The sequence below is a fragment of the Dama dama genome, chromosome 12, assembly GCF_033118175.1.
Source record: "Dama dama isolate Ldn47 chromosome 12, ASM3311817v1, whole genome shotgun sequence".
Taxonomy (NCBI): domain Eukaryota; kingdom Metazoa; phylum Chordata; class Mammalia; order Artiodactyla; family Cervidae; genus Dama; species Dama dama.
The window spans coordinates 81,844,620-81,855,258 of record NC_083692.1 but is presented as its reverse complement, the minus strand read 5'-3'; positions in this window follow the sequence as shown (position 1 = coordinate 81,855,258).

Genomic DNA, 10,639 nt, shown 5'->3' with positions numbered 1-10,639 from the left:
CAGATTGTCTGGTTCAGTACCAGACACCAGGCAAACCTATCATAACTTTGTAAGTTCATGGAGCTCTTTCCCTGGGGACTTTGCTGTGTTTCATGCCCGCTTAGTGACTGGAGTCGGTGGTGGGAGATGCCCACCAAGCAGGTCCCCAGGTAGGGGGTCTTCCCACAGCTGTAGGAGGCCACCAATGATAAAAGTGGGGAGCCTCCAGGCAGCATCAGACCTGACAGTGACGTGCAGAAAAAAGTGAAAAGTGAAAGTCACTCAGTCATGTCCGACTCTTTGTGACCCCATGGACTGTAGCCTGCCAGGCTCCTCGGTCCATGGAATTCTTCAGGCAAGGCTACTGGAGTGGGTTCCCTTCTCCAGGGGATCTTCCCAACCCAGGGATCAAACCCAGGTCCCCCACATTGCAGGCAGATTTGCCACCAGGGCAGCCCTTGACAGGCAGAGGAAAGGCTCTAATTCTGAGGATCAGTGTTCCAAGGCAGAGCCAGGCCCAAATGGACGGCTGTCAAAACCAGCAAGGTGGTCACAAGTGTTAAACTCAGGGAACAATGGACAGGGCACAGACCGGGAAGAACTTCAGAGTTGCACTGTGATCACTGATCTCCAACTTATGGTCAGTCTCTGCAGCTACTAGTTTCCTGATCCTCAGAGTGAAAGGTGTCAGTGGGGATGAAGACATTTGTAAATTATCTGTATGTTATGTCAGGGTCTCATTTAAGGACAGGGATTTGGTATTACCTAGTTCACTTCTCTCAGCAAGTGGTCCAGGCAGGATGGAAGCAGTAGGGTGTCTCCCCTAAAGAGGTAGCAGTGCATGGGTCCTTGTTCTAGGGAGATGGGTGGACCTGGTTGAAGAAGGATATACAAAACAGGTCAGCAAAGCAAGGAAGGGCTAAGATGAATCTTGGTTGCCAAGGGGCAGAGACCAAAGGAGGTCAAAGAGACAGGAGACAACAGTGGGGAGTAGAGGGTTAAATAAGCAAAGTAGGAAGTAGCCTCAGCAGAATTTGGAGACTGAGTTGGAGCTGGTACAAGGAGGTAAAAAGATTATATTAACAAGACTACTTCTTGGGAAGTCTATTTGTGTTGTTCAATGTCTCTTTAAGTGAAGGTGAAACCCCCCCAGAGGGTAAGTTTACTTGATAATAAATGGTTACTAACTCGCCTTCTAAAGTGAGTGATAGGTCCAATAACTGCAAAGCTCTTACTGAGAGAACTATGCAAATCTGGAGACAGAGCTGAATTTAGAGCTGAATGGATGAAGGGAGTAGAGAGAAACACAATACACCCACAGATGATGGTGTCTGGGGGGATTTTCTGGGTGGTATGAATGTTAACTCTCTTGTCTATTCCTTCTCTCTCCCCAGTGAAATCTTCAGCAAAGTCTACATTAATTACTGGTTTTTCTTGTGCCAGTAGATGAAACAGGGTGAGTGGTGGTGGGGGGCATAAGAGTCTGCTTTAGCTGTATCAAAGCAGGTGTAGTAGAAACAGAACTTACACAGGGAGACAGCTGCCAAAGCAGCTAGCCCTTTAAACCCTTTTCCTTGGATGAGATTGGAACAGAGTTTCTACCTACTTGTCTAGGAGAAGGTCCAAATGTTCTCTAGCATAAGGTGGAAAATGAGGTCTCACAACTTTTGTGGACTGTATTCATTCAGATAGATAAATAGATAGCTGAGGGTCATTGGAAATTTTGCAGCTTTTCCATGAGTGTGTTCAGGCTCCTTGTCTTGGTACACTGGAGACATTTTTGGGTGTTGGTGAGCTGAATGTAGAGTTGAAAATGAAGTGAACACACCTGGAGAGGGACAACTACTACTGAAAAAGAAAGTGCACTGAGCGACTTCATTACTTCAAAAGGCTCACAGTAGGCTCCTTCAGTTATCGGCTTGGGGAGTCCAAATATGTTGGTTTTTGCTGTAATGAGAGCATAATCCCTTCTGGAGAAAGTGAAAAACATGGTGAAAATAACTTCCAGACTGAGGTAGAGTAAGTAAAGCGCCAGTCCTTATTAAGATGTAGACGATCCAATGTTAGTGAAGTGGCTTTTTTGTGCCAATACGTTGTGTTTTAGCCATCAGGAAAAGAACACATTTATCCCTCCCCCCACCGCCTTCTCCTCAGTCCATGCAAAACAAATTGGAGTGAAACAACACCATCTGCTCATTTCACACTCTGAAGAAGCACGTCAACTCCTTCTCAAGGTTAGGAAGTCCAAACTCAAAAAGACACTCTCCAGTTATGCAGCAAAAAATGCTTCCTGAAAGCAGTAACTCCATAAACTTAGGAGAGTCTAGTATTTCCTGAAACTTGACATTGCAAGGGCCAACCTAATAAGGGTTTTCTTACAGGGCCGTCACAGAGGCTTTAACAGCAAAAAGTCCTGTTTCCCTAGCAAATTGCATTTCCATGATTCAGGGCCTCTGATTTAGATGAAAAGAATAACCGTAGATACTGCTAATCTACATAATCACCACAGTTCTTGAATCCCAGCGCTGAGAGGAAGAGAATGAAATAGAAAGGTAATTCTCACTCCATTGAAGAGTCCTATTTTGTTCAGATATTTTTCTTTGCTGTAGCAACCATCTTAAAAAAAAAAAAATCACTTAAAAAAAATCCAAATCCCTAATTCAACTTCATTATTCAATTCAGAGATGATGCTTTGAATTAGAGAGAAAACAGCCATTTGATTCTAGCTCTATTGACTTTACTCAGCTAAGCTCTGGGCTCAGGAGTAAAGATAAGGGAGGGTCCTTCCTGGTTCATAGAAACACCTCCAGAGATTAGAGGGAGGGCAGGCCTTTGGCTTTGGCAACAAATCTTAAGCCCCACACAGTTCTAACTGGTTGCCCATTAAAGAATGCTGCTCCCAGGAGGATCCCTGGAACAATAGTGGCTGGACTTGTCTTGGAGACAAGACACTTGCAATACAAAATCTAGGAAGAATCAAGTCTCTTGCTACCTACAGTATACCTCACTGATATGTATGTTGGGAGATATGATCTCCTGGGAGAAACAGGAGATTAATATAAGCAGATAAATTGTGACATGCTAAGTACCAAATGAGTCTACATTATATAAAATTTTACTTCTTTTTATTCATAAAGCTGTTGTACCAGAGTTTTGAGATTTGGTGAACAAGATCACATTAACTTGAATTCATTCATCCATTCAACCATCTGTCAGTGTGTCCATCTGCCCAACAAACACTACCCCGGTGCCTACTGTGCCAGCTCTCCGAATTAATGAGACAAACAAGGTGTGGTCCCTGCCTGAGTGGGAGAGCCAGACCTGCAAGTTATAATATGGCAGATAGTGTAATCACAGACGGGAGCTCGAGATGGTAACTAAACAGAAGGGAGCTGATGACTGTGTGATGGTGGGATTGTAAGAATATGGGGTTTGGGGCTGGGAGAGCTTCCTTGAAGAGTTGAAATATGAAAGGAGACTTGGAATTTACCAGGCATACACACTCTAAGCAGAGGGCACAGCTTGAGCAAAGGCACGGAGGCATGAAAAACAAGGGATAAGGACTTCCCTGGTGGTCCAGTGGTTAAGAATCCCCCTGCCATTGCAGGGCACAGAGGTTCTATCCCTGGTCTGGAAAGATCCCACATGCTACGGGGCAACTAAGCCCAAGTGCCACAACTACTGAGCCTGCATTCTAGGGCCCACACTCGACAGCTAGTAAGCCACCATAATGAGAAGCCCCAGTACTGCAACTAGAGAGAAGCCCTACTCACCGCAACTAGAGAAAGCCCGTGGGCAGCAACGAAGACCCAGTGTAACCAAAAATAAATAAACAAATAGTAACTTTAAAAAACAATAAAGATTCAGTCATATTTCAGCTTTTGTATTTCTAGACCAAGAAATGTCAATATTAGCCAACCCAGTGTTTTTAATATTTTGGATCTTATAGAAACTGATAATATGTTTATAGAAGCTGGGGTTGAACATACTACTGAATCTGTTTGTGATCACTCAGCCAGCCCAAGGACTGAGGGAATTAGCAGTTCAACTTCACCTGTGACCTCAGCGGCACTCAGAGTCCACCTTCTTTCTCCTCTAATCCAGCCACACTACCTCTTGGAGCCTGTGCTTTAGGAGAATTACTCTCAAATGGTTCATAAGGGCCAATCAAGGAAGCTGTGGATATTCAGGGCTGACCCCCTGGAAGAAAATCATGTTTCCTCATAAAATATCTTTCAGTATCAAAGTCAGAGGAAGAAAACTAAACCATGTAGTTCGTAGGTTATTGTCTAGGTTGATATGGTCCACATTATGGCTCATAGTTGTTGAAGTATCTCTGGAATCTGGTACATGTAGACAGAAGGAATTTGGGTAATCTATGAAAGTAAACAAGTGAGAGGTAAAGCGAGGCACACAAAAAGTCCAATTCTTTTGATTTATGGCTTTAATTATTCTACTTGCCGTGGTTATCCTTTCTTTCTCTTAGAGCTTTGTGTTGGTGAAAGAGGATTGTGCAATAATGCTATTTTAAAAACATTTTTATTTTTATTTATTTGGCAGCACTGGTCTTAGTTACAGCATGTGGGATCTTTAGTTGTGGCATGTGAACTCTTAGTTAAGGCATGTGGGATTTAGTTCCCTGACCAGGGGTTGAACCCAGGCCCCCTGTATTGCAAGCATCACGTCTTAGCCACTAGACCAGGGAAGTCCAAATAATCTACTTTTAGTTTGCTATTTGGTCTATGAATAATCCATTTAAAGTAAAATCTCAGGATCTTTGAGGTTATTTTAGGGTTCTAAGCATTGATGACGATATCAGCATGTGGCAATCCTCAGAAAAATATCTTCCTGCCTTGTGCCGTCACACACTTTCAGGGGATTTCTTTCGCATTTTATCACATTACATTCTATTACAGCATTTCCTTCTTGCTGTTAACTTTACAATCCAATTATTAAAGGAATCCTCTGAAGTTTTTCCCTTAGTGTTTGCTTCACTCTGATTAAAAGAGCTAAATTGAACCTTTTGAAGATATCTGTCAAGTTGACTGAAATAGTAAAAGTTATTTGTCCTCACCCCATTTTTGTCTTCAGAGCACCACATCTAGAACTGAGAAAGGAATGTAAGCTGTTGGTAACCTAATACTTCTTCTTTGTCTTACTGAGACTGCCAACACAGTAGCCAAACTACTGTAATAATTTCTAGAAGGTATTTGTGCCATTGTGTTTGACTTATTATGAACTACACCAAACCCCTCAAATCACTGCATAGGAGTGAAAGCGGTTGTCAGGTGATAAGAGCTCTCAGTTGTTACTGACTTGGGCTAGGTTTGCATTCTACTCACAATTTTCCACCTTGTATTTCCACTTGTGTTTGAATCAGGGCAAAGTTGCATTTGGACTGTTAAATTTCATTCTATATTTCTTTTAATAGATACAAATCAAGGGCAGCCTTAGAAATGCCTAGTTGTCAATACATCCAGCTAAGTCAGAAGTAAATGTCATGTCTTCTGAAGGGTGCATTTTCTCAAGGAAGTACTATTCAGGCATATTTGTTACCTCAATTAGTCTGATTTAGTGATTTAGTTGGTGAGCTAGAGCCTCTGGCACTGAGTAAAATAATTTGATTTCTAAGCTGCTAGTAAGGGACTAAAAACCGTCCAAAACGATGACTTCATGTCCTGAAAGCAGAAGTACAGATCTTGACACCCTTGGTGGCATAACTGTCAGGGAAACATGGTAGGCTTTGATTATGTTTTCATCTAGCATTTCATTTCAGCGCCTCTCCGTGTCACATGCCTAAAGAGTCTGACTTTGACCATCAATTCCCTAAGAATGTTGGGAGGTGACAGGATGGATGTTCCTTTCAGAAAGTCAGTTCCCTGAAGTGGTTCTTTTTCTTCTCTAACTACCTTTAGCTGTCAAAAGGTACAAGCTGACAGCCCTCAAGACAGCACCACAGGGCATGTTTTAGAAAGGGAACAGGTTATTCTCAAAGGCTATCAGTCTGGTCTCTTTTCCCCTTAACTTCATTCAGAGGCCATGAAATTAATTGCTGCTCAGATATGGACTCTGGAAAAGCACTCACATTATGATCAGACCACCCACAACCTCAATCCAGTGGGAGAATTGATGGCATAAGAGATCAGGAGAAAGGGACCAAGATAACCTAGACCAAAGTATTGTATTCTTCTGTCTCTTAGGTTCCTGATGAACTGATCTGGCTAACAGAGCATTAAAAATAATTATTTATCACCTTGAGAAATTAGAAAGCTATCTCACTTGCATTCCTTCCTCAACAGTAAATCTCAGTGGGTTACAAAGATATATATATTATATTAGCTAGGAATTTTTTGATTGCAAGTGACAGAAAACCACATTAGCCTGAGCAAAGAGGAGAATTTTTTGGACCAAGACTGAAGTAGTTCACAAAACTCAAAGTATGGTTGAACCAGTCTAGTGTAGAGATACAGCTATAACTCAGAAACACCAGACACTGAGGATTCAGATGACACTCAAGTGTCCTATTTATTGTTGCTGAAATCCTACATGTCAGCTTCATTCTCCCTTGCTGGACACGAGTTTTCTCCACATGCTGAAAAACATGGCCTTAGTTTTTGTTTTAGAATTTTAGGCTTTAAATCACCAAAAACTGGACTCTTTCAGGATTCAAAGCAAAGAGCCCCTTTGATTTGGGACTCCATCTAAGTCAGGTACACATACATAAACCAATCAACTATGGCTAGTGCATTAGGGTGTCATGACCAGACAGTCTCAGGTCAGGTGTCTATATCAAGCCCGATCAGCTGTGGCCAGGAAATAGGATCACACTGAACTAACATGGTAGCACCAAGTGCTTGGAAGAGAATGGGTGAGTGACAAGCAAGCACTCCCACAGGTGTCCACTACACAAAGCTAAAGCACAAAGGAAAACATTTAAGCACATTAGCAATGCAAAGCAATCTTAGGCACAAATAAACATAAAGAAAGGAAAGTTCAGAGCCAAAACCATTCAGTAAAGAGACTAATGTTATTTTGGTAAGAGGTGTATTTCAGAATAAAAACACAATAGAAATAAATCCTAAAACATCAAGTAATACATTATCAAGAACACAGAGTAAAACCTATTAGAAATAGAAGGGAAAATGAATTGTATATGTATAAAACCAAAGCGATTCCATAAAAAAGCTATTTGAATTGATAAAGAGAGTTCAATAAAATAGAAGGATTAGATAAATACACAAAAATCAATAGACAGCCTGTGTAACAGCAATAATGTGTCTAAAATGTGATGAAAAAGGAAACATCATTCCTAATGGCATCAAAAATGCAAAAATGGTAGGGAGCAGACTGGGATGAATATTTGATGATTAGTATAAAATTTATTTAGAAGAATAAATCATAAAGAATGACAAAGAATATATATTAATGGTAAGCCTAATGAGGAAGAATTAGCCCTGCCAAATATTAGAATATCTTAACTTGAATAATTAAAACACTGTGGTTTTAATACAAAATAGATAAATGAACAAGATAAATAACCTTGAAACAGATCCTGATGTACTTAAAATATTAATACCATATATGATAAGTGTAATTGCGCAAATCCATGTATGAGGACAATATATTCAGCAAAGAGCACTGGGACAAATGGTGGTTATGGAAAGAGAAAGCCGCACACTACTAAGACTTGAGTCAATCAAGGACTTCCGTGGTGGTCCAGTGGTTAAGAGTCTTTCTGCCAATGCAGGGGACACAGGTTTGATCCCTGGTCCAGGAAGATTTCACAGGCTGAGGGGCAACTAAACCCACATGCCACAACTACTGAGCCTGAATGTGCTTTACAACAAGAGAAGCTACCACAATGAGAAGCCCAAACACTGCAACTAGAGAGTAGCCATCACCGCAGCTAGAGAAAGCCCTTATGCAGCAACTATGACCCAGTGCAACCAAAAATTAATTAAGTTTAAAAGAGTCAAACAAGAATTTGGAAATTTGCAGCAAATATGATAAAAGTTAATTTTGTGCTTTTTAAAAACTCATTCAGATTAATAAGAAATACAAATGACTAAAGATTATAAAATGGTGTCAAAACACAATGATCCCACCGCAAAGCTGGGAGTACAGATTGCTATAACCCTTTGGAATGTAATTAAGAGTACGTATGCATCAAGAACATGAAAAATATTCACACTTCTTGACTCTGTAAATCTTTCACTGGTAAATTATCCTGACAAAATAAATTTAAAAAGTAGAAAGTCCTGTGAACCAATCTACTCACTGCAGCATCATTTGTGTTAACTATACTCTGTAAAATAGTAGCCCTGTCATCTTCCAGCCCCCTTTCCCTGTTTTATTTTTGTGGCATTTATTATCATATGATGATTGTATATTGCGAGTCTTTCCCCACTAGAATGTAATGCCAAGAGAATTTGCCTACTCTGTTTCCCACCATATTTCTAGGCTCTAGAACCCTACCCAGCACATACTAGGAAGCTGACAAATATTTGTAGAATGAATGAACAAATCCAAATGTCCACCAATAAGAAATGGTTTGCATAATCATGATTCACTTACCTAATATTGTGAAGCTATTATATACATTTTTAAGAATAATAATTAATTACATGGGGAAGTATTTATCATGAAATAGAAAGTTTAATAGATAATAAGTTTATGATGAAATAATAAGGATAGGGGACTTCCCTGCTGATCCAGTGGTTACAACTGGTTAACACTCTGCTTCCACTGCTGGGGGCATGGGTTTGATCCCTGCTTGGGGAACTAAGATCCTGTATGCCTTATCGTGCAGCCAAAAAAAAAAAAGAAAGCAGGATATGTGTGTGTGTGTGTGTGTGTGTGTGTGTGTTCAGTTCAGTCACTTAGTCATGTCCAACTCTTTGTGACCCCCATGGACTGTAGCACACCAGACCTCCCTGTCCATCACCAACTTCCAGAACCTGCTCAAACTCATGTCCATTGAGTTGATGATGCCATCCAACCATCACATCCTCTGTCATCCCCTTCTCTTCCTGCCTTCAATCTTTTCTAGCATCAGGGTCTTTTCCAATGAGTCAGTTCTTCACATCAGGTGGCCAAAGTGTTGGAGCTTCAGCTTCAGCATCAGTCCTTTCAATGAATATTCAGGACTGATTTCCTTTAGGATTGACTGGTTTAATCTCCTTGCTGTCCAAACGACTCTCAAGAGTCTTCTCCAATACAATTCAAAAGCATCATCGGTGCTCAGCTTTCTTTATAGTCCAACTCTCACATCCATACATGACTACTGGAAAAACCATAACTTTGACTAGATGGACCTTTGTCAGTAAAGTAATGTCTCCGCTTTTTAATATGCTGTCTAGGTTAGTCATAGCTTTTCTTCCAAGGAGCAAGTGTCTTCTGATTTCATGGCTGCAGTCACCATCTGCAGTGATTTTGGAGCCCAAGAAAATAAACTTTGTCACTGTTTCCATTGTTTCCCCATCTATTTGCCATGAAGTAATGGGACTGGATGCCATGATCTTGGTGTTTTGAATGTTGAGTTTTAAGCCAGCTTTTTCACTCTCTTCTTTCACTTTCATCAAGAGACTCCTTAGTTCCTCTTCACTTTCTGCCAAAGTGTGGTGTCATCTGCATAGCTGAGGTTGATATTTCTCCCTGCAATCTTGATTCCAGCTGTGTTTCATCCAGCCTGGCATTTTGCATGATGTACTCTGCATATAAGTTAAATAGCAGGCTGACAATATACAGCTTTGATGTACTCCTTTCCCAATTTGGAACCAGCCCATTGTTCCATGTCCGGTTTTAACTGTTGCTTCTTGACCTGCATACAGATTTCTCAGGAGGTAGTTAAGATGGTCTGGTATTCCCATGTCTTGAAGAATTTTCCAGTTTGTTGTGATCCACACAGTCAAAGGCTTTGGCATAGTCAATAAAGCAGAAGTTGATGTTTTTCTGGAACTCTCTTGCTTTTTCTATGATCCAACGAATGTTGGCAATTTGATCTCTGGTTCCTCTGCCATTTCTAAATCCAGCTTGAACATCTGGAAGTTCTTTGTTCACATACTGTTGAGGCCTGGCTTGGAGAATTTTGAGCATTACTTTGCTAGCATGTGAGATGAGTGCAATTGTGGGGTAGTTTGAGCATTCTTTGGCATTGCGTTTCTTTGGGATTTGAATGAAAACTGATCTTTTCCAGTCCTGTGGCCATTGCTGAGTTTTCCAAATTTGCTGGCATATTGGGTGCAGCACTTTCACAGCATCATCTTTTAGGATTTGAAATAGCTTAGCTGGAATTCCATCACCTCCACTAGCTTTGGTGTACGTGTGCGTGTGTGTAATGATTATGAATTTTCCTGCACTACTTTCCTACAAAGTTAGTACACTTCAAAAAAATTTCAAAGTTTCCTTTTCTATATACATTATGATTACAAATATAGGAAAAGAAACTTGTGGACAGAAATAAAACTGGAAGGAGGTACAGCTAAACACAGGTGATTTTCATCTTCAATTTACTTTGGGGCATTTTCCAGGTGTTCCAAAAATGCATTTCTTTAATATTGGAAAATCTGATAAATGCAACACCAAATAGGACAGTTTTTAAAAAATCACCAATGATAAGAAGATATGATTTCAAATTAAAACAATGACAAGAAGGAAAGAG